We start from the raw sequence: 25228 nt of genomic DNA on the forward strand, positions 1-25228 counted from the left end.
CTGTCAAAAGAAATGTATTTACCTGCAGGGTGTCCTGTAAGTTTGAGCTTCCTGCTAATTCGTTGGAAAGCTACTGCAAAGCCAAGTGTTGAAAAGTGACACAAGCGTTAATTTTAAAATTATGGGCACAAAGAAGGTTAACCATATGTTAAACTATTTTCGTTTTCATACAGAGTAAATCAATATGTGATATATTACTGTAAGAATTTATCATATGGTTTGCAGTTAGTTAGTTGCAGCACTTCAATAATAATGCAAAATGCACAGCCATATACAATCCTATATTCAAACTCAAACAAGATTTACGTACAATCATTTATTAAGCTGTTATCATCCATTGCTTGTACGATATAAAGATTATTTTACCTCATTCTTTTCCTTAATAGTATCTTCTTCTAAAGTGCAGTTGTTACCACAAGAGGCCTGAATAGAATTTTCCAGAAATAACTTCTCTGTACATTTTAATTAACAGGTATGTTTTTTTTTGTTTTTTTTAATATCGCAATAATTAAAATTATGCTGACAGCCGAAAACGTGTTCGCTCACAAGAGATTCCTACTCAGTACTCGCCATTAAAAATGAGACACCAAGAAGGAGACTGGGTAGCTGCACCAAAGTTCCCAGGCAGATACCTAATAGTAAGTGCAGAATATTCTTAACCGTCCGCTGTATTCGCTGTGACAACGTGGTGACAGCGGAGGCGTTGTGCAGCCATCGACTAAACATATTTATCCTTCCCTGCTCTAGACATTCTGCAAATTTGGACTTTCCGGGATGCATCCTTCTTAGTGCAACATTTTAAGCAACGAGCAGTTTAACAGTCTCATACATTGCTTAAAGAAAGAGCAATGATTCTCAGAATTACTCAGAAGATATATATGCAATAATTTAAAACGGTTATTTCAATCTTTGCAATTCAGAGCACGAAAAGAAGTATAGCTAAAGGAACACTGATTTTAGCCAGATAGTAAACTCAATCACACTCAGTACCATTAGTTGCTTGGTGTTATCCGTAAGTCAGAGATCATGGTATCTCATTTCGTGTAGATTTTTACATTTGTTTAATGCTAAAAATGTATTTTATCGCTAATTGAACCCAGTACCATATATATACCGACAGGACGTACCTTAGTCACAAGGTGACATGAGTGAAACACTAAACTGTTCGATTGACACCTGCGGCCTTGTCAACCCTAGAGAAAGTTACAAAGTGATTAAGTAAATACGGAACATAGTTCATACAAAGTATAGCGATGTATGAAGTCTCCGTTTCATATGACTTGGATAAAGGACACATCTGAAATATCAACAAAGAAATATATAATGATTTCTCTGGATAATTTGGATTAGTCCAGAATTCGAACACATACGTTGGTAAGTCCAACGTTTTTTTTAATATATATATATATATATACTTCTTTCTTCGGATTCCCAATAAAGTTGACTACTGAAAAGCTGAGTTATAGATTCTATATTAAAACAACTTCGCTAGACATGTTCAGTATACACATTGCCTTACATACAGAACAATACATTAGTTCTTAATGCATGTCTGAAATAATAGTGCTTCGTATAGAATTTTACTTCATCCAATCGTAATAGCACAAAGATAAAAAATATTGCGAGGGATAATATTCTTATTACAGAGAAAAAGAGTTGAAATGACTTAACACTAACATTTTCTTTAAACAGAGATAATATTTTATTCTAATTTATGGAAGAAAGAAATAATAATTTGTAGTACAGTATTTTTATTAGGGTTATATATTCGTACAAAAGAATGTAAATACAATTGGGTCTGTCTTCAGAAAGAACGTACTTTTAGCCACAACCTACACTGCTTCTTTTCACCGTCTTCCAAGCAGAATCCTGGTTTTGTTTTGATGCACGAAATACCTGAAACAAAAATCAGAAAATATTTAAAATATTAAATTCAGTGTGCTTAACTTGGTTGTACTTAACAATACAAAGTATCTTAACATTTTTGAGATTAAATGGACAAAATCTGTTCCGTCAGGTATGGACTTTTGGGTTGCACGTAGAAAAATTATGAAGTGTTTATTGATGCTGAACAACAACTCAAAATGTATTACTATTCAAAAGTAAGTGGGTACCCAAATGGTGTTCGAGGTACCATGGGGTATCTAATGTCTGTATTTTTTAGATATGTGGAAATGTATGTCTCTAAAATGTAGGGAACTGACATTTGTTTACCGAAAACCTCAACTCGGTAAGCCTTAGGGATATTGAGATATGGGAAAATAAAGAGCGACACCATAGAAGTGTGGGGTTTGCGTACTAGGTGGTGCAGTTTTGGAAACGTAATTACGAGGGCTTACAACAACCTCAAAAGTAGTTTCAATTAAATACACTACACACACGCCCTGATGGGGGTTTTCGGGTGTCATGATATTCGCAGAACTCATTTCTAAATATTCTAAAATATGTCTTAATAACGTTTTAAATAACGTTAGAGGTGTGTGTTTACCGAAACCGCAAGTCGGTACGCCTAACAGTTACCGAAATATGATGAAATAAAAAGCGACACCATAGGTACGTGGAGCTTGCATATTAGACAGTACAATTTAGAAAATTAATTAAAATATGACTATCAAGATATTGTCAAATAAAGAGAGGATCCATACAGTTATGGGGTTTTCGTGTTAGGTGGTAAAATTTCCGAAACCGGTCATGGAAAGTTAATAAGCATCAGTATCAATTTCATCTTAAAATAATTAGGTATTTCCATGGAGTTTAAGAACATCATGGGGTCTACCAAGATTAAATTTTAAAAGTTTTGGAAAATATATTTTGACATTTGTAAAGAGTACCGTATTAGAAATATGTATTTACCTAAAACTTCCAGCTAGTACATCTAGCAGCTAGAGAGACACCATACACCATCTTGAAATTTCAGAAAACAATTATTAATCCTAACAAAAGTTAAATAAGATGGTACTTATATGGGTTAAGTGAGTACCTCAGACTCGTCAGTACAATTTCGATCGAAAGATTAATTCAGCTCTAAATTTTCTTTGGACAATTCCAAGCGTTCATCGGGCTCTGAAATAAAGTGAACATTTTTTGTCAATATCTAATATAGCAAGCGAGATATAAGGAATTATGTATTTTATGACGTCGTAAAAATAGAGACCCACATGGATTTGTACTTTTGAGTATTTGCTGTAAGAAGAAGAAATTTCAGAAAACAACCGTATATACCTTAATAGACAATTAAATGGGCGGGGCACAGTGGCTTAGTGGTAGAGTGCTTACCTCTGGTGTATTGGGTTCTTGGTTCGATCCACGGCCAAGTCAGTTTGTAGTGGACATCGTATTCGTGGGTTTTCTCGGGGTACTCTCTTTCCTCCCACCTTTGCATTCCATCAATTCTGTCAACAACATTCACTTGCTTTAATCATAATCTCCCTGAGACTAAAATGCATAATCGTGGGTCGCTACACTGAAATATTTCCTTTTATTTAATTTTAAAATTAAATAGGGAGTTAAGTATGATCGTATTTCTATGGGTTAAGTGAATACTCCAATAGTTTCTGCAAAAAAAAAAAAAAGATTAGTTAAATACCCTACCACTAAGCTACTGTGTCCCCGCCCACTGAATTGTCTATTAAGGTATATACAGTAGTTTTCTGAATTTTTTTCTTATAGGAAAGACCCAAAAGTACAAATCCATAAAGATATCTATTTTTACGTCATAAAATATATAATTCCTTATATCTTAGTTACTATCTTAGATATTGACAGCGAATTTTCATTCTTTTGCACAGCTCGATGAACCCTTGGAATTGCCTGAAGAAAACCTAGGACTGAACTAATCTTTCGATCGAAATTGTACTGAGGTACTGATTTAACCCATAGAAGTACCATCTTATTTAATTTTGTTGCGACCAATAATTGTTTCCGAAATTTCAAGCTTTTATTTCACAGTGTTTCTCCAGATGTTAGATGTACTAGCTGGAAATTTTGGGTAAATACATATTTCAAATACTGTTTACAAATGTCAGATTATATTTTCAAAAGCTTTTAAAATTTAATTTTGGTAGACTCCATGATGTTCTAACACCCCATGAAGATATCTAATTACTTTAAGATGAAATTGCTACTGGTGTTTATTAACTTTCCATGACCGATTTCGGAAATTTTAGCATCTAACACGAAAATCCCATACCTGTATTGGTCCTCTCTTTATTTGACAACATCTTGATAGCCGTTAGTCATATTTTAATTCAATTTCCGAATTGTAGCGTCAAGTATGCAAGCCCCACATACCTATAGTTTATTCCCCCCCCAAAAAATCAGTTCTTTACATTTTAGAGACATGTATTTCCATATATCTAAAATGCAGAAATTAGGTACCGCATTGGAACCCCATTGGAGTACTTACTCACTTTTGCATAGCAAGGTAAAAACGCCAGTGGTTCTCACTTTAAGTTTGAAAACATACTATTTTGTCTCTTCTCTGAGCATCGTGAATCTGTCGGAGCTGTACCATAGTTGGAAAGACTCACTGATCCTTCCTATAGTGACCATGTAGTCAGAATTCAAAAAGGAGTAGCCCTTGAAGGAAAAACAATATTTTAAAATCCTTGCACCAGTAGTCGTCACCTTAAAATCACAATGTTCCAGTAGTAGTCAGGATTTTCTACCAGTGTTCATCACTCAAATAACTTGACAATTTATTCAAAAACGCACTGTGTATCAGTTTAGGGTTGAGAATACAATATAACGTAGTAAGCTTAATAACTTTGCATCACTTTTAGCACTCAAGAAAGAAAATAAAAACGTTTTTACATACTTTTTAAAGCAATTTCAGAAAGAAAAATGTTAACTAAATTCAAAAGTTAACTGTATATCACTTCCACGTTGAGTACAATATTAAATACTATGTTTAATAACTGTACGTCACTTTAAACTCTCGAGAATGAACATCAACGTTTGTACATACATTTTAAAAACAATCTGAGAAACAAAACAAGTTAACTGAATTCAAAATTTAATTATACATCACCTTAAGCTTAAGAATACACTATAAAATGCTGAGATTAATAAAAAATGAAATCTAAGTTTAACGTCCCACGGTTATGCCGGTTAGGATAAGGAGACGGTGATAATGAGAAATGAATGAAATGGTGGAATGAAGAAAGTGGGAATAAACGGGAGAACCCCGAGAAAACCCACGAGCAAGGTGTTTGTCCACCACAAAGTCCACCAAACAAATATCGAAAGATACAGCAATATCGAAATATAAACAATATCAAAAATCGAAAATATAGAAATATGAAAGAGATAATGTTAAAAAATATGGATATATCGAACAAAAATGGATATATGATCTTGGAATACGATTTGGTGGAATAATGAGGGAGAAAAATAATCATTGATTAAATATTAAATTGAAAAGAAATAAGAGCCTGACGCTCAAATACTTATCTATCCGGCACCCATCTTGATCCCCATAAAATATCATGAAGTGCTTCATTGATTCTAAACCCAATAATAGTAATTTAACAATAAACACAATATATAATTTACTACGCACCTTGAAATGTAGAAATTAATGATTGTAATCCCCAGCTTTCCAATAGACTTTGATTTCTCCAAATGAAGATTCGGATATCTTGTTTCTTCTCAAGCAATAATGGGTTACAATAATCAGTTGCAGTCCAAAGCCAAGTCACTAAGTTAAGCATAAATATAAAAGAATTCATTAGTTAGATGCATACAAAATCCTACGCATGTAAATCCGAATCTACTTGTATTAAATTGTAAATTTAAACAAACTAAATTATACTACAGTTATAGTGACATCAAACATACATTAAATAAGGTATACAGGGTGTCTCAAAAGTCCCCTGACATAGGGTAACTGTTATTATCAGAGTTACAACAGAATGTAGAAGGGAAAAGCATATCCAATTATGATGTTTTCAATCTAAAGTGAAGGAATTTTTAAAATCGGATGGCCCGTTTGCGCTGTACACTCTCTATGCGCCCAATGTGAAATGAAAATGCAACGTTGCCATTTACCTGGATCCACAACAGAAGTGAGTGAAGTTACTGTCTTTTACGCTAACATGTCGATGGCCAGCCCCCGTTTCAAACAGTAACTTCATTCACTTATGTCGTGGGTCCAGGTAAATGACAACGTTGCATTTTCATTTAAAATTGGGTGCATAAAGAGTATACAGCACATTCATCTTGTCCGATTTTTTAAAAAAGTGTTCACTTTAGATTGAAAACGTCATATTTCGAGATGTTTTTCCTCTTACATTTTGTCGTCAGGGAACCTATGTCAGGGAACGTTTGAGACATCCTGTATACATCATAAGAAGTTCCTTTCTAAATTCTACACGGATGTGGTTTCATTGAATGTGAGGTGGGTGATACACATTAGGCCTTTTGGGAGTACGTCACACGGACGACCGTAATTTTGTGTTCAAAATTTTTATGAACTGGTGGGATATGTGATACATATGGCCACGGGCTAGAATTTTCTCAGTATGTCAAATATGCAATCAGATTTCATGCAATCAGATTCCATGCTTAATTTGGTGAAAAGCTATTGCCAATTGAACGTTACATTTACCTCTTTCTTGCAGATGTTGAACCATGCCGTTAGCACGTGAGGAATGGATCGAAATAATCAAACTGTGGGGCAGGAGGAGTATATGTGCAGTGGTTGCCGATTGCAGAGTCATCCACAATATGACTCTGTCACATGTTTCAGTGTCACAGTAATTAACTAAATTTGAGAAGACGGGCACATTCGTGAACATACATCGTAGCGGTTCAAACTCGCGGGACCTTGTTCCTTCCCCATTTTGAACCGGTACATGAAAATGCCATTTACTCCATGTTTGCCTGCGCCGATTTTGAAAATTCCTTCACTAATCGATTTCTCCCGTCGAGTACTACAAGAATCAGTTAAAATCTCGCGGGCCCTTTTTTCTTCCCCATTTTGAACCGGTACATGAAAATGCGATTTTCTTCATGCTTGCCTGCGCCGATTTTGAACATCCCTTCACTAATCGATTTCTCGTCGAGTACTACAAGAATCAGTTAAAATCTCGCGGGCCCTTTTTTCTTCCCATTTTGAACCGGTACCTGAAAATGCGATTTTCTTCATGCTTGCCTGCGCCGATTTTGAACATTCCTTCACTAATCGATTTCTCTCGTCGAGTACTACAAGAATCAGTTAAAATCTCGCGGTCCTTTTTTCTTCTCATTTTGAACCGGTACCTGAAAATGCGATTTTCTTCATGTTTGCCTGTGCCGATTTTGAAAATTCTTTCAGTAATCTATTTCTGTCGTCGAGTACTTCAAGAATCAGTTAAAATCTCGCGGGCCCTTTTTTCTTCCCCATTTTGAACCGGTACATGAAAATGCGATTTTCTTCATGCTTGCCTGCGCCGATTTTGAACATTCCTTCACTAATCGATTTCTCTCGTCGAGTACTACAAGAATCAGTTAAAACCTCGCGGTCCTTTTTTCTTCCCATTTTGAACCGGTACCTGAAAATGCGATTTTCTTCATGTTTGCCTGTGCCGATTTTGAAAATTCTTTCAGTAATCTATTTCTGTCGTCGAGTACTACAAGAATCAGTTAAAATCTCGCGGGCCCTTTTTTCTTCCCCAAGCCAATATTTTTTGTATATTTTGAATGTATTCAAGTATGGAACAAAAGTATTATATAATTCCCTTAGTAGGCTTCTCAACTTAATATTTTTCAACTTAAATTTTATTTTAATTATTTATTTTCTTGTGACTCAATATTTAATTGCAATCGTTCATTGGGGAGAAGGGTGGCCATTCTCAAATATATAAATATAGTATTCTTAAAATTTATGTGTTCTCGTACTATTAGTTTCTTCCACTAGACCTGGAAATTGCAAAATTAATACCTGGAAAACCTGGAAAATTCAGGAAAATTGAGTTCCATATTTATCTATGAACACTGCTATTTACAATTTTTTTCGAATAGGGAGAACTGTACAAAAGGGTGTTTTGGGAATGGTATAACAATAGGTTTCTGGGAGTGTTGTTCGAAATGAAATCTTTCTGGGAGTGTTGTTCGAAATGAAATCTTTAAGTTTTACGTCCCACTATTATACTGGCTAGGCTAAAGATAACGGGGTGTTGTTCGGTGGGGGTCAATGTTGCAAATTTTGGGTAAAGTCGCTAAATAAGGGGAATTCGACCTCAACGATAGCGTAGGTTGACCATAAAATTTTCAGTTAAAAACGGGACAGGTTCTTGCAACCCTAGACTTTTAGATCTACCTTTGTTCTTATCAGTGCCTTGATATCAGATTTCCTCCTCTCTCTCTTTGTTACAGAGCGGGTACTTATCAAAAAGGAAAGACACGTTGAAATTTGTTCGACACACAACCAACTGCTAAAACCTCTGCTGCCTTTCGAGCAGTACTGCGAACTATAGAGTATGTTTAATATAGGGAATTTCAGTTCAATTTTTGCCGCTTTGTTATTATTTATACTTTTAAAAGGAGTAAAGGTATTGGGTTTGTTATTTACTTCTTTCATTTACATAAAACGGGACGAATACTACTTTTTTCCATCTACTGACGGAACGGCCGCGACACGCCCCTAAAACGGGACTGTCTCGGTCAAAACGGGACGTATGGTCGCCCTACGATAGCGACAAAAAAAAATTCCGATTGGAGACTTTTTTGGGTGATTTTTAAATGACGATTTACCTACTTACACATTTAGCGACTTTTTGCTGCAAACAAAATGTTCATCTGTAGAGAAGCATTATTAGTTCAAAACAGTTTTTTCTGTTTGTTTGTTTTAATCAGCGCAAGTGATGAAGAGTTTGAAAATACAGCGTCAGGGCCGGCGCGAGGGGGGATCGAGCCGTGCCACCGCCCAGGGCGGCACGTCTAGTGGGCGGCAAAATTTGAAAAAGAAAAGAATATTATTAAAATATAATGCTTCGTAATAGGCCCACATGGAAAAATAAAATTGTGTTCCCTGAGAATGTAATTTAAACTTACTTCACTCAGATTCAGGAAATTCAAAGCATTCCCCCTCATTTTCAATTATCAAACTACTAGCCACAGGTATCTCGTTCAAGATTTCCCTTGCAGCAGCGTAGATAAGATTTTCAGCTAGAGCGGATAAGATTGTCAAGTGTCTTTTATATTTTTTTTCTATTCAGCAATATTCTAACGCTCCACTCCAAGTACGCAAAAGGTACACTCCCACTTGAGACAGGCGGTTCTAGCCTACAGCACCTAGAGACATTTAGGTTTTAGCAGCGAGTTTTTAACCAATTTACAAATTGTTCATTATCATGTCTTATCAACAATATATATAAATATATATATATAATTGTTTTTATATTTAAGCAATACAAATCATGGCCGAACACATTAAAAGAACCATGGGAGGGCAAAATAAATGCGACCATTACTGAGGAAAAGATGTCCAAAATTTTTTAAATTCCTATTCTTAGTGAGTAAATTGAAAGTAAAATACTGTTTTTGTTGAGAGCTGCAACATATTATACTATAGTGCTAGACTGTACACCAGATATTTCTGGTACAAAGGATCGTTCGTTTTGTACAAATCACATACAATAATGGAGAATGGCTTACAAAAATTTGCGAACACTTTCTTGGTTTCGTACCAGTAAAAGACATCACTGGTCTAGCTAGAACTGACAGAAGTAATAATTAAACGGCTAAAAGAAATGAACTTCTATCGAAGATATGAAGGGCCAAAGATATGACAATAGTTCCAATATGAAAAGAAAAAATAAATTCTCAAGATTTACATGTTTCTTTACTAAACTTTATCGTTAACGATGTAGCCACAACATCTCAAGTCCACCGTTTCATTTTTTTTTTTTTTGTATAGTTAAAAAAAAGTTTCTGACTTCTTTTCTGCGTCAGTTCAACGTTGGGCCATACTAAAGGAACCTATTAGCAGCCTCACTTTAAAACCATTCAGCACCACAAGATGGGAGAGTCGAGTTGATGCTCTGACTTCACTTAGATATCAAATAGAGGCTTATGATACCTTACTTCAAATATGTAACGACAATATAATAGAATGATCGCCCATGATGTTCTGTGTATAGCAAACCACCTGCGTGGCTTTACTTTCTTTACTCACTCGTTATGTGGTATGACTTTTCACTCCACATAAACATAGTAAACAAAAGTGTGTTTGATCCAGTAGGGTTTCTTTAAAACAAATCTGAGAACTTTCAGAGGAGCAGAAATGATGCAAAGTTTCAACCTTGCTTAATTGATGCGATGGAGTTGGCATCAGCATTAGATATGGATGATCCATGGATAGGCAATACAGTGCACGCTCAAAGTCGAAAGAAGAGACAGTTTCAATAGAAGGCAGAAGATGAAGCTATTGAAGATCCACAAACAAGATACAAGATCGATTTTTATTACAAACTTCTAGACGTGATTGTGTTAGATTTAAGAGAAAGGTTTGGGCAATTTAAACATCACAGCGAGTATTTCGATTTTCTTTACGATATAAATAATCTGAACGATATGCCACCTGAACTTTTGTCTGAAAAGTGCCTGCATTTTAATACGCGAAGAATCGAAAGATATTAACCCGTGATTTGAAAGACGAACTGAAACTATTAACCGCTATAATTAAGCCTAAAAGTTCATCAAAAGAGACTAAAATTAATCAAGAAATATGACTTTGCTCCCTATGTCAGTGTTGCAGTTATGATTTGGTTTATCTTACCAGTAACCGTGGCAAGTTGAGAAAGAAATTTTTCGAAACTTACTCTAAGCTTATTAAAAACTATCTACATTCTTCCATATCTCAAACACGTTTAAGTGCTCTAGTGATGATATCAATGGAACATCAATTGGCTGAAACATTGGACTACGCGAATGTGATAAAGGAATTTGCTCATACCAAAACAAGAAAAGTTTTTTCAATTAAACTATGTTAAATTGAGTATTTCTATTGTGTTTTAGTACATTATAAGTCTTAAGCTAATTACTTACTTTTGCCGTAATATTTGACTCACTATATTATCTTTTTGCTCCATACTCTATTGGAAACACCTTTTGATATAAAATAAGCTTAAAAATTAAAATTCTTAGTCGAACTAAAGCATACATTAAAAAAAAAACTGTATGCCCTGCTGTATATCACGTACAGCAAAATCGAGCATACTGAATATTGTGTCATGTATGGAGTCGTTTAAATATTAAAGCATTCGAGAGAGGCAGTTCAATTTTTTGTTTACTTTTCCTTTTCATACATGTTTTTAAATATGGTATCTTACTTTTTCTTAATATCTGAATGTCTTCTGTCAAAATAAGGTTTGTGGATTAAAGGGGCGGCATTTGAAAGTACCGCCCAGGGCGGCAAAACTGCTAGCGCCGGCCCTGTACAGCGTACTCACTACTCCACAATCCTGCATTGTTATGTTACCCTTGCCCTCTAACGAAGAATAACTACAAACTTGATGTCCTTTAGTTCGCCGAGTTTCCGTTGAGAGACACACGTAATACATCATTACCGATAGCAACAAGATTAGCTATAGATGCGTGAATAAAGGCGAAGAAGGTGTTTGTTATATTTGTCCTCTGGGGTCTTTTAATTATTCTGCACGTTTTCTTTTACAAAAAATTGCTTAACGTAAGTACTGTAGTGTTAATTATTTCGGAACTGTTTTGACCACAACATGAACAAAAGTACCCGAAACAACCTGAAATGATCCCTGAATTAAAGGATTGGTTGCGCTCTGTTTACAAAGATGTGAATAGAACCAGCGGCGCAAATCTGTCTTCAACATTGGGGGGGGGGGGGGAGAGGGTAAGACCGTTACCATACTTTTTTTGGCGATGTCCAAAATACTTATGAAGTTGAAAAACAATGTTGTGGAGGATCAGAGTTGTCTTTAGCGTTAGGAGGCTGCAGATTTGAGGCTTATTCTGGGGGACATCTATTTTATCTCACGTTCCTTTGTAGCAATCGGACAAAAATCATCAAATTTCTCCCAAAAAACACATTTCAAATCGGATTATTTGGGAGAAGTCCCCCTCAGTTCCAAGATTGGAGGGGACATGTATCCGTCATCCCCCCCCCCCCCGGGATTTGCGCCAGTGAGTAGAACATATTGTTTAGTTTACATCTACAACTTTTACAATGCTTATAGACAATGAATTTCTCGATTATTTCTTATAGCGACTTTTCACCCAAAATTGGAGTCGTCACCTCTCGTTTCGCAAACTTATTGCCAACATTTTAGAAACTGGTTGCGGGGAGAGCTACAATGGATGATTCAAGTTATTTCGTCGCTTCCGCTGTGAACCTAAGTACAAGATTCCAAAAGTCACATTTTGTTTGGTTCCAAACAATATGTCTGCTGGGTGAAAGCATAGACTGGAATGTGTTGCCTTTCCTACCTTATCTTTAATCCCATAGTAGCTTCTTTCCCAAAGTTAAAAAAATGCAATTCTTCCTTTCTTAATAGTACTTATTACCCAAAGTATTACGTAAGCATTGTATGTTACTTATGTAGCTCACAGAGCCGCAGCTATGGGCGAGCAAGCAAAGCACGTGTCCCGGGCGCGTGGTTGGAGGGGCGCCTAAAAGAGAGGTTATATATTAGTACTTTTCCTGGCGGTATTTAATACTTTTCATCAGAGTGCGAAATCATGAAATCAAAGTGAGAGGAAAAAATGAAATGAAATCTTTGAGTTTTACGTCCCACGGTTATGCCGGTTAGGCTAAAGGAGACGGTGATTATGAGAAATGAATGAAATGGTGGAATGAAGTAAGTGGGAGGAAATGGGAGAACCCCGAGAAAACCCACGCACACGGTGTTTGTCCACCACAAGGTTCACTTGGCGGGGCTAGGATCGAATCCGGGACCCCAAGCACCAGAGGTGAACGCTCTACCACTGAGCCACCGCGGCCCTAAAAGTGAGAGGAGACTGGAGGAGTGAAGAGAGAGAGAGAGAGAGACAGAGAGAGAGAGAGACAGAGAGAGAGAGAGAGAGAGAGAAGAAAACGCTCGCACTTTTACACTTCAAAGTAAATTAAGTCATTTATTTTTTCTGTCCCCCTCCTCCCCCTCCCCGAAGTTCTACTGTCAAAGTAAATAGCTAAAAACACTCCCAGGCCAGAACCGCATCTACGTTGGAAATTTGATCGAGATCGGTCGGTCGGTGCAAGAGATTAAGAAAAAATGAAATGAAACCTTTGAGTTTTACGTCCCACAGTTATGCCGGTTAGGCTAAGGGAGACGCTGATGATGAGCAATGAATTAAATTGTGGAATGAAGTAAGTGGGAGGAAATGGGAGAACCCCGAGAAAACCCACGCACACGGTGTTTGTCCACCACAAGGTTCACTTGGCGGGGCTAGGATCGAATCCGGGACCCCAAGCACCAGAGGTGAACGCTCTACCACTGAGCCACCGCGGCCCCCGGCCGGGAATCGAACCCGGGTGTCCCACGCCAAAGGCGTGTTCACTAACCACTTAGCCACGAGTGAGCTCATCTGTGAGGCAGTGTAAACCCCCCAAAAAAGAAAGAAAATAAACGCACACTGGATGTTTGCGCAACTGAGGATCAAAACATTCTCAATGGAGTATGAGAAATAGTAAACGTCAATCAATGTGTGCTTTTGCTTATTCATTACTTCGTTAATACTTAATTCCTTCTAGAAATAGTGAAACAATACTATGAAGAAACACTAATTAAACTAATAACAATTACGTTGTATTTCTTACCATACCGTTTTTACCACCCATAGAATTTCAACCTAGTACTATACTGCATTAGTCACGCCGTAACGAAAGCTAAAATTCAAAGACCTGGCACTCGTAACTGTTGAAGCTGTGTTGTAGCTACCTGTATATCACGCGGCCTGCGTTGGTACTCCTCAACATAAATACGTCACAGCCCAAAGCCAGGAAACATCACAAACAGAAGACAGGGGCACAAACAGTGCCTGACACTTCACGAACTCAAACCCACCAAGACTCAACTCAACATGACCTTCAATTACGTTCTAGAAACCAAACCAATGCTAAGGCACAAACTTACCAACTTCCTATATGAAAACACAAGAAAAAAAATCTAACGTTTTGGTTCCAAAGTGATGACATAACAATAATACTAAAAAGTTTTTTTTAATTTTCAGTAACCCAAACATTAATTAACTAGGGAACATAACAAAGCAAAAATAAATAAATTAAATTAAAAAATAAAAACCTGACAAGTAAGCTCTCCCTGACTACTTTTTTTTTTTAAATTTCAGTGAGGCTGTAAAATATGTCAATATCTTCGTAATATATATATATTTCATTGTAAACAAGTTCTTTAAACAAAAGAAAGCTCTGAGAGCGCTTACCTCTGACGCGGTAGGTCCCTGGTTCGATTCCTGCTCCCGACAAATAGGCTTTTGGTGAACACTGTAGGTGTGGTTATTCTTAAGACTTTCCAGTTTCCTTACATTTTCTTGATTCCACCATTATCATGTATCTCATCGTCGCCTTCTCTCTTACATTGATGTACAATCATGGGGCGTTAAACTAAAAGAAAAAAAAATCTTGCAAATATCCTAGTAAAAATGAGTTTTCTAAACTACACTAGTGGCCCCGCGTAGCGTAGTCGCTAACGCTCTCGCCTTCGGTGCGAACGGTCCCGGGTTCGATCCCGGTGGGGGAACTCGGTCGAAAAAGTATCAAAAGATTTTAAGTCCAGCCATCCTGAATGAGGTTTCCTTGGCTTTTCCTCATTCACAGCAGGCAAATGCCGGAGTGGTACCTAACATATAGGTCCCAGGCCGTTTTCTTCCTTCCCAAATCCAAAAATGAAAATGAAATCTTTGAGTTTTACGTCCCACGGTTATGCCGGTTAGGCTAAAGGAGACGGTGATGATGAGTAATGTATGAAATGGTGGAATGAAGAGAGTGTGAGGAAACGGGACAACCCCGAGAAAACCCACGCACACGGTGTTTGTCCACCACAAAGTTCACTTGGCGGGGGCTGGGATCGAACCCGGGACCCCAAGCACCAGAGGTGAGCGCTCTACCACTGAGCCAGCGCGACCCATGATTTAACAGAGAAAATACATATATTGTACATTATAATTACATTACATTACCAATCTTTCGCAATTAATAAACCACAAGTCATTACACAAGCGTGGTTGGTTCGAAGTTTAGCATCCAATTCAGGTCCGAGGCTATCTGAGACTTGGTTCTAGATCTTTAACGTGGAATACGCACCACATGAGCTTCCAGAAGATTCGAATGAACGGGAGGATGAGGAAGATTTCCCCTCTCCAAGTAATTTAATAGTGTTCACTCTAAAGATAAACCGTATATCTTAGGTTTCAGGAATTCACGTGTGGTCAGCTCAGCCTGACTGATGGAGATTGTGCAGGTAGTCCATCGACAGTCATTGTGCCCAAAAACGTTGCTGCTGTTCGTGAAATTATGAACACTGATTGGCATGTGACTTATCGCGAAATTCAGGAAATCTTAGGCATTGTAATGAGCCAAATACAAATAATATTGCACTATTATTTACGTGTAAAAAAACTTTGCACTCGTTGGATCCCACACAATTTAAGTCGCGCACAAAAGACGCCCGTGTAAAGTGGTGCAAAGTTATAACGAAACTGTTCAAGTCTGGATCATCTAATTCGGTGTTTAACATTGGAGCAGGTAATGAAACTTGGATATATACGTACGAACCGGAAACTAAACGACAATCTGCTGTGTGGGTGTTCCGCGAGAACCTAAACCAATCAAAGTTGTTCATGCACACTGTGCCTCCAAACAAACGATTGCATAAGTTTTTGGTAAATCAGGTCATATTGCAACTGTACCATTGGAGAATTGCAGAACAGTCAATGCAGAATGGTACACAACCATATGTCTATCAGAAGTACTGAATGTGAGCAAACAGTTCAACCGTCGTATCATTCTGCACACGACTATACGAGCTCGCACACAGCAGCTGCCACAAATGATTTTCTGGACCAGGAAAGCGAAGTCATGACATCCGGCTTATTTCCCTGATTTAGTTCCCAGTGATTTCTTTTTGTTCCCAACAATAAAGAACATGTTGCGTGGGAAGCGCTTTTGCACCTCCAGAAGAAGCCATCGAGACATACAAACTGCAGGTTTCACAGATACCAACCTCGGAGTGGCATACCTGTTTCAAGATTTGGTTCTATCGCATGAAAATGCACTGCTATTCATGGGGAGTACTTTCAAAAGCAATAAAAAAATGCACTTTCATGTTCTTGCGTTCTATCATTTTCCCGAAACTTTCAGTGCAACCCTCGTATTGCATCACTGAGATATAAATAGCTTTGATTGTATATCTAGAAAAGTCACCCTCTCGTAAGAAGCTTCATTTGAACCCTTCGAGTTACTGCACTTCCCACCTGGATACAACAGGGTAAACGTAGTCTCAAGCAGGCCCGAAACCAGCCACATATGTTTAGAGGGACCATGAATATATTAGGGGGGCAAGTCATCAAAACTTCTCTTACAAATATCTAAATTGTGTTTTCTGTATTGAGGTCTGGAGGGGCCATGAAAAGTTTAGGGGGCAGTTGCCCACTAGCCTCCCCCTCTACTTACGGGCCTGGCCTCAAAACAAAACACTAGAATGTGCGCAACTGGGGATCAAAACACAAACGGAATAGGAGAAATAATTCAAGTGAATCAAAGCCTAGCATAGCGAGTTTTTGCGTATTAGTTGCTTTGTTAATACCTAATTCCTTCTAGAAATAGTGAAACAATACTATGAAGAAAAACTAATAACCGAATGAATCTCAAGGAACCGGAATAATTTCCGACTGATTAAACTAGTTATAAATTCTATAACTTACTGTTCCGTTGAAGGTCTCAACTCCAGCAAGTAGACCTACACAAAACCAAAACTAGGGAATTAAAAATTATTTTTCTTTTTTCATGTCGCACAGCTACGACCTTAGGCCAAAAGGGACTGACAATTAATAGAAGTGAACGCGTTTATGGAAGTAATTTGTTTCCACTCTCCCACCGAGAATCGGACGAGGGGCCACGTTTAGCAAGGCCACACGGAAATCACTAGACCAGTGGGGAAGACTACTAAAATACAAAGTAACAATATATTTAATTTATAGTAGAAATCAAATTAGTGTAAAGAATTGAGAAGGAATCTTATTCTAAATGCCAACAGGGTATATAGTATGCTATTTAACGCAGTTTATCTGAAATCGTGAACTGTGCACACCAGTGGCGTATTTAGGGGGGTGGCTTCCGGGCTTAAGCCCTCCCCAAAATCTTACTTAGTAAAGTAAATGAAATATCTTGCAGAATTTTCACATTTCCAGGCAAAGCCCCCCCCCCCCGAAAGTTAACAAAGCCCCTCCCGAACAAAATCGTAAATACGCCACTGGTACACACCAATATCACGGAACGATTTTTATGACGGTGCCCTTAAACTATACCAACTAAAGAAGTAGACCCAATTATCTTCGTGACATTAGGGAATGCAGGCAGGCGCATTAGCCCAGGTTGGGCACAGCTATAAAGAAAACGCATGGAAACAAAGTAAAACATCTTTCAGTTTTACGTCCCGCTTGTAACCAGAGTCTGATCTAGAAGGTAAAAACTTGGGGGGGGGGGCAGAACCCAGACTATGGTAGGTATATCATGAGTTTACTATAAACTTTGAAAGAAATATTAATAATACCTTAAATTATATCTGTCACTCAAAAAACTGGGGGGCCTAGCGCCCCCGGCCCCGGGCTAGATCCGCCACTGCTTGTAACGTAATAAAATGTAATACAAGTACTTGATTGATCAAATCTGGTTATCATACCGTGAACCACCACTCGTAAAACAATGAAAATACAGTTACCAACTACTATGTGGTCTTCACGTTGCTGTTAGTAACCACATTATATCTTTACTATTACTTATCAATATATAACATGCTCTGTCTCATAACATCTATAGCATCTGTCCAAGTTAAAATTCAGTTGTTTTACGTTTTTACCAAGCACAGAATATGAACCCAGTCCAATCCTACAATAGTCTCACTGTGAAAGGTGAAATTAAACTGCCTGGCATTCGAACCCATGTCAGGCATTTGCTTTAACGTCCGTTGCAGACTCTCGTGGCGGCTTGCGTGCATACCCATGGCTTTCAACTATGGTTTAGTAACCAAATCAAGTGCCAAGACAAATACAAATAGCAAACACGCCAACTCTCCATATCAAGTTAACGCAGATGGGAGGGGAGGAATGTATACCTAAATTCCAAATTTATGTATCCAAAACAATGAAAACATGTTTTAATTTTGAAAATTATGTTTTCTAGACCAAATATGAACTAACCAGAGATTTCAAGGAACCAGTTCGTCATAAGCTAGAACCATCGCATATCACTAACTATTCAAAATTATATTACTAATTTCTAATATTTCAAACTACTAAGGCAAGGGAATGAGTTAATTTTTTGTGGAAGCTAATTTGAGCTCATTTTACTTTCATATATACATACCAATAAGCTGAAAGTTTCAAGAAGGCCTGAAGATGGTCAAAAAGGGTTCTCAAGCCCTCTCTCCTGGCTTACATCCTAGCTACGGACATGACCGTGTTATACTACTCTATGTGAAGATACGTTCCTCAACCAACATAGGACATTTTTTTCGATTACTTACGTAAAGAAAAAATATTTTATGCAACCTATATACACCTTTGAGTAATTTCAAAATGCTCCAAGATTTCAAATGACTTAATCCAACAGTCAATATTGTATGATATTTAAGTTATGAAATGAGAGCTCGGACCACGGTGGCTCAGTGGTAGTGTGGTCACTTCTGACGTGAGGAATTACTCCCTGTTCAATCCTTGTTCCAAGGTTAAGTACCATAAACTCCGTCGGTCCAGACCTACTATGTAAGTGAACCGGTAAAAATGCACTTTAAACAGAACATTCATAGGAACCAATACTAAACCGAGCCCTGCGGGGTGTCTAACCCCGTTCGCTTGCTGTCACTCGCTCAGTTATATTTCCCTTAGTAAGTAACACTGGAGATCTTATATTTGCAGGATTGGGGGAGAAACTAAAAGATACCCAAAATCACTTGTTCTGCTCAAAGTGCACTCTTACCAGTGAACGAAAATTAAGCAAACCTAACCAAAATATATTTATACGTAATTATGCCAGTTTTTTTTTTCCTTTTTAATAGAACCACTCAATCGTAATAAAATAATCACCCTGACTACTAAGTAATCTTGACTCGCTATCGCTCACTTGGCATTACTATGTGAATTGAATATTGAGCTTTGATGAAGAAAGTAACCATCCTGGGTACCAACTCTCTTTACTTATATATGCGCACCAGCATTCTAGAACCTTCCCCGTAATTACTGTCAAAGTTGAAGAGCTATTGGGGCTTAACGGAATAAATAGGTCTACACTGTTCCCAAGTGCTTTGTGATGAACAAACACCATGGCCCTTTTTTCCACAGAGTTCTCTCGTTTCCTCCCACTTTCGTTATTCCAACATAATCATTCATTTCATAATCAGTCTCCCTCAGCCCCAGTGCATAATCGTGGGACATTAAACTTTAAAAAAAAAAAGAAAAGAAAAGAAAGATTAACGTAGTCTACACAAACTGCTACTTCTATAAACATACCTTCATACATTTACGTAAATAAAAAACAAACGAGCTTACGGAATCTCGCAGCACTGAGGTGAAAGTAAAACAAAACTAATTGAAATGTAAAATAGTAGATCTTCTAGTGCAGGAAAACCAACTTACTTGAAATCCTAGGTGAGTGACCACGATCAAAAATGCTTCCACTCTCCTTCTTATACTAATTTTGCACATCAAATGTCAAGCCAAGACGAAGCTAAGTCGCTTCTATGCTACTGAATTCTGGGTATTACAAAAATAATGACAACCCGCCCGCTAATGCTACCAATGAAAAGGATCCACCAGTTAGTAACCCCTACGGGCAATTTTACTATTGGGCAATGGAAATAAAAAAAAAAATGCTTTTTACGTCAAGCAACTGATAGCAGACACTGATATATTACTTGTTTTCTCTGTTGTTTTTTAAACCTTTCAATACCCACGTATTTTTTCTGTAGTGGGACTGGGTTGTTAGTACACAAGATATACATGGAAAGATACAGCAGGCGGCGCGGTGTCTCATTGGTAGAGCGTTCACCTCCGGTGCTTGGGGTCCCTGGTTCGATCCCAGCTCGCGCCGTGTGGACTTTGTGGTGGACAAACACCGTGCTCGTGGGTTTTCTCGGGGTTCTCCCGTTTCCTCCCACTTTCTTCATTCCACCATTTCACTCATTTCTCATTATCACCGTCTCCTTTAGCCTAACCGGCATAACCGTGGGACGTTAAACTTAAAGATTTCATTTCATTTTCAAAGATACAGCACCGAGGCTACTAGGCTATATTAGACGTAGATCCGTAGCTTTCATTCAAACCACATTAGAGAGCACGGTGGCTCAGTGGTAGATCCTTGTATCTGTGGCGTGAGGTCCCTTGTTCGATCCTCGACCAAGTAAGTTTGGGGTGGGCAACATCGTGTGCGTGGATTTTCTCGGGGTACTCCTTTCCCTCCAACATTCTCATTCCATCAATTCTTCCATCATCATTCACTTACTTTGATCATCGTCTCCCTTACCCTAGCGGACATAAGTATGGGACGTTAAACTGAAAGATTTCATTTCAATTCATTTCATTTCTCAAACCACAGTACCTACCATCGAGAATCAAACCTGTTCTGCATAGGCAGCGAAGTTCTAACTACTTGGCCATGAGGAATCCCATCAGGGGTGTCATTTAGAGAGGGCAGGGAGGGGCAATTGCGCCCCTGAGATTGAGATTTATATAGATTTTATCAATAGAATAGTATTAAATCAGTAAGAAAACGCAAAATTTTACTTATATCAAGAGGTCTTGCCCCCCCCCAAGCAAAATCTGAAATGACGCTCCTGAATCCCATCGATGTATGTTTGGTTTGGTCAACAACATATTTTCCTCCTTTGCTTCTTTCTTTAGTGGTTGAATAATAATAATAATAATAATAATAATAATAATAATAATAATAATAATAATAATAATAATAATAATAATGAGTTTCTTCGTGGTTAAGCGGTTAGCGTACGCGCCTTTGGCATGAGAGACCCGGATTCGATTCTTGGCAGGAGTTCATGTGGTTCGAATTCCACGTTAATCAGTAGGTCCCGTCTCATATAGCCTCGCTGCTTAAAGGGACGTTAAACTCAAAATCAACTCAACTCAATAATAATAATAACATACATCCAGAAATGCTTTAGAGGTGGCTGCAAATCGGATGATTAATATGTATGCTTCATATACATAAAACAAAACGTAATAGACGACTAGTTAGCTTCCATGGGCACGTTGTATTACAGAAAGATCAGTATTATAAACGTAATTTGGAAGATGGTATAAATATAAAGAAGGCAACAATGTAATCCTGGTATCTTATGCGTTCATCACAGGGATGATACTGCATTGTAATATATATAGAATATAGGAATAGTCTATAGTTGTTTTAAGACATCGGAGAACTCCAGTATGTGACGTAAAATAAAGTGATAAACAACTCCGCTTTTTTCGCCTGTGATCAGTACTCCAACTAAGATTTTTTTTAAAAAAAAAAGGTACATTGGAAGCTTGTACGGTGGCGTCAACTGCCGTGTCCCCGTACGAATCCTTCCATTTAACACAATGCTTCTTCACGACTGCCGGGTACGAAGAGTTGCTCGAGACAGTTGTTCTAAAGCTAACGGTGGCGGCGACTGTTTTAGAGGAAGCAACTACAGTTGCCCCGTACAAAAGCTCCAATTTAAGCAATACTTCACAAGCAGTGACATAACTCGGTGGTTGCGTGTTAAAAGGACATTAGAAGAACTAAAACACGTAAATGACGTAATCGAATTTTCCGAAGAAATAAAATAAATTTCGATGATTTTTTCCAAACCAAACTTTGACTTTCCGCTGAATAAAATGAAATGAAATGAAATCTTTAAGTTTAACGCCCCAGGGATATGCCGGTTAGGCTAAAGGAGACGGCAATAATGAGAAATGAGTGAAATGGTGGAATGAAGAAAGTGGGAGGAAACGGGAGAACCCCCGAGAGAAACCAAGAGCACGGTGTTTGTCCACCACAAAGTCCACTCGACGCGAGCTGAGATCGAACCAGGGTCGTCAAGCACCGGAGGTGAACACTCTATCACTGAGCCACCACCCCCGCTGAATAAAGTCGAAGTCACTACTTCAAAAATGAAATGAAATGAAATCTCTAAGTTTTACATCCAACGTTTATGCTGGCTAGGCTAAAGGAGACAGTGATGATGAGAGATGAGTGAAATGGTGGAATGAAGAAAGTGGGTGGAAACGGGAGAACCCCGAGAAAAAACATGCACACGACATTTGTCCACCACAAAGCTCACTTGGCGCGAGTTGGGATCGAACCAAGGACCCCATGTGCCAGAGGTAAAGGCCTTACCACTAACCCATCATGGCCTCTATTAATAAAATTGCAAACTTTTTTTCATGTTATAAGTGTACAGCATACAGTACATATATACATTGTATTATTTATACCTTTTATAAACCATGAGTTGTAAGTAACAGACCGTCTAACGTCGTAAATATATTTCACGTGAATTACTTTTCTATATTGAAAGTATTTATCACGAAAACCTATCAACATAATATTTTCAGATTTGAAACGTCAAAAACTGGAATGTTACGCGCTTACAAGTAGGTCAGATAAGCTAGTAAATTTGCATGCATAGTAAAACTAAGTAAAGTTGACTGATAATAATTTCCGCCCCATCACATTTGGTGCCTTAACTCTCTGTGCTACTCGACTATTTTTACAAATTGATTCCCTCCCTTCAGAGTGTTTCACGAAACAAATCTTGGACCCGGTAGAGTTCTCACCTCTGACGCCTTGGGTCCATGGGTCGATTCCAGCTACTGTCAAGTGAGCTTTTGGTGGGCAAACACTGTGTGCGTGATTACTCTTAAGATTCTTCCGTTCCACCCCACTTTCTTTTTGCAACCATTATCACCTATCTCATCATCACCTTGGTGGATAATCGCAGGACGTTAAACAAAAAGCTTTATGTGAAAATATTCTAGCAAAAATGGCTAACAGTCTTTTAGACTACACGAAGACGATATTCGCGCTGAAAACGGTTTCTAAGCAAACATGTTATGAAGTTATGAGATTTACTCTATGTTATAGTAATTCTCCTCCGAGGAAGGGACCGTCTAAAAAGAAATAAATAAACACAACATTTACTTTGTGCACCTTGAAATGTAGAAAAAGTTTATAAGCGCCAATGTTCAAAGAATTCTCAAAATTCAGATTCGCCCATTCTTTCTTCTTAACTAACGGGTTAAAATAGGAAGAGTTGCAACCAGAAGTCACGTTAACATGTTAGTGATTTATTAAGCTTAAAGAGAGTTATACTAAAGTAATCGGTAATTAAAGGAATATTTAATTAATGTTATAGTTAACTATTGTACTTACTCAGGCTTTTGTTTCCTTCCTTTGTTCTTTTTAGCTGTAAACAAACCTAGTTCAGTAAATGACTCTTCTTCTTCTTCTTCTTCTTCACCAATTTAATGCCCGAGGCAACAAATATCGTTGGATAGTTAGTAAATATATGAAGCGTATAATAAATTAATAAGATCGTGTTACGTAGTAAAGTATTAAAAGTATAAAGTAGAAGATATAGAATGAAGGGTGTTACGACCTCCCACGCCGTGACATGATATGCATAAACCGACCCGCAAGAAAACGACAGTTGTTCTTTGTTCAATGACGTCACTCATGATGAAAGAAAGAACTGTCCATGGGCGGTCAGAATCTCACATACAGATGGATGTATGAAATATATAGCTGACGTATATAATATACGTATACATATGTAATATACGGAAGTTTGTTCGATGTCAGACATCCTGCAGCAACATGATGTAATATCTAAGTGAGAAAAAGGCAGTAATTATGTAGTATATGGATAACGTATGCTCCATACAGATTTCCGTACTAAACGTAAGGATTCCATATATTTGTACAACATACCGCTGTCCGGATAACGGATTTTTCTCAGTGTACTTTTTAGAAACTACTTTTGAGTATAAAAACAATTTTGCTTGTATTTCTCAAAAGCTGGTTCACGTTTTCTACGTAAACAAACGTGTATTTATACGAATTTTGCTCTATTTAGCTTAAGTTCAGTAATAATATAACAACGTTGTCTATTTTCTTTAAATTAATATTTAAAAACTTAGGAAAATGTTATTTGTTTTTACACACTTAAGTCTTGTGATGCGGAAATGAAATAACAGAGTGGGGCAAATAAAAGTGGCTCGGAAAACAGAGTTCGAGGGTACAAAGAAACATAGAGAAGGGAAGGAAATAGTTCGCTAACCTGCTTATAGCAGATGTAGAAAATGACCGCCATTCATCTCCTGGCACTGTTGGGCCCTGGTCAGCAAGTTGCAGAAGGCTAATCGAACCTGGCTGCTGGAATTGCTGTAATATCATCAGAAATATTGTGCTGCAGTTCTTGAAGAATATGAGGGTTGTTGCGGTACACGTTAGACTTGAGGTTTCCCCACAAGAAGTAATCACACACGGACGGATCAGGTGACCGAGGGGCCAGCTAAGGCCGACACCAGGCTGATCTCTGCTGGCAACTCTGTCAGGAGTGAAGATTGTGTAAATGCGATCGACGTGATATGCCGGTCTCTTGCGACAAGTGTCGGGTTGATTTGGTAGGACTTTGGAGCATTTTCTGGGTAACTGCATCCACAATTTCAGGGGTTCTGACACGTTTTGGAATGTGTTTTTCCTTGTTCAAAACAGATCCTGTCTGACACCATTTTCGGACTAATCGTTGCATTGTACCCTTTGATGACACTTTGACACCATACAACATGCAAGAAACTGCATGAATTCATGAGCAAGAAACTGACCACACTCTTTCCACGAATTTGTTTTCACTTAACTTTCCACAACGAACGCCCTCTGCTGCACTGTGAGTACCATCTTCACCTGTGCACTGCTGAACTCACACTGACACAGGTCGCAGTGCACCGAGCCGGTGGTGTGCATACACGTGTTGCGCGCTTCACATGGTGTGGTTCTATGCATACA

General features: G+C 38.0%; 1 protein-coding gene and 1 long non-coding RNA gene across 5 annotated transcripts in view; both read right to left on the bottom strand.

Annotated features, from left to right (window-relative positions):
• wry (delta and Notch-like EGF repeat containing weary) overlaps nucleotides 1-25228 on the bottom strand; it is a 980891-nt gene that overhangs the window by 751531 nt on the left and 204132 nt on the right. The gene's annotated exons all lie outside the window — the stretch shown is intronic.
• LOC145684034 (uncharacterized) lies at nucleotides 1710-19910 on the bottom strand. 2 transcript variants are annotated; one of them, XR_014131228.1, is made up of 3 exons: nucleotides 19819-19910; nucleotides 5561-5698; nucleotides 1710-1896 (listed from the first exon to the last, which is right to left on the bottom strand). It is a non-coding gene; the product is annotated as an uncharacterized LOC145684034 (long non-coding RNA). The 2 variants fall into 2 exon arrangements; XR_014131229.1 differs by lacking the exon at nucleotides 19819-19910 and adding an exon at nucleotides 14392-14548 and having other exon boundaries at nucleotides 1711-1896.

This window comes from Thermobia domestica, chromosome 4, assembly GCF_964235325.1.
Source record: "Thermobia domestica chromosome 4, izTheDome1.hap1.1, whole genome shotgun sequence".
Classification (NCBI taxonomy): domain Eukaryota; kingdom Metazoa; phylum Arthropoda; class Insecta; order Zygentoma; family Lepismatidae; genus Thermobia; species Thermobia domestica.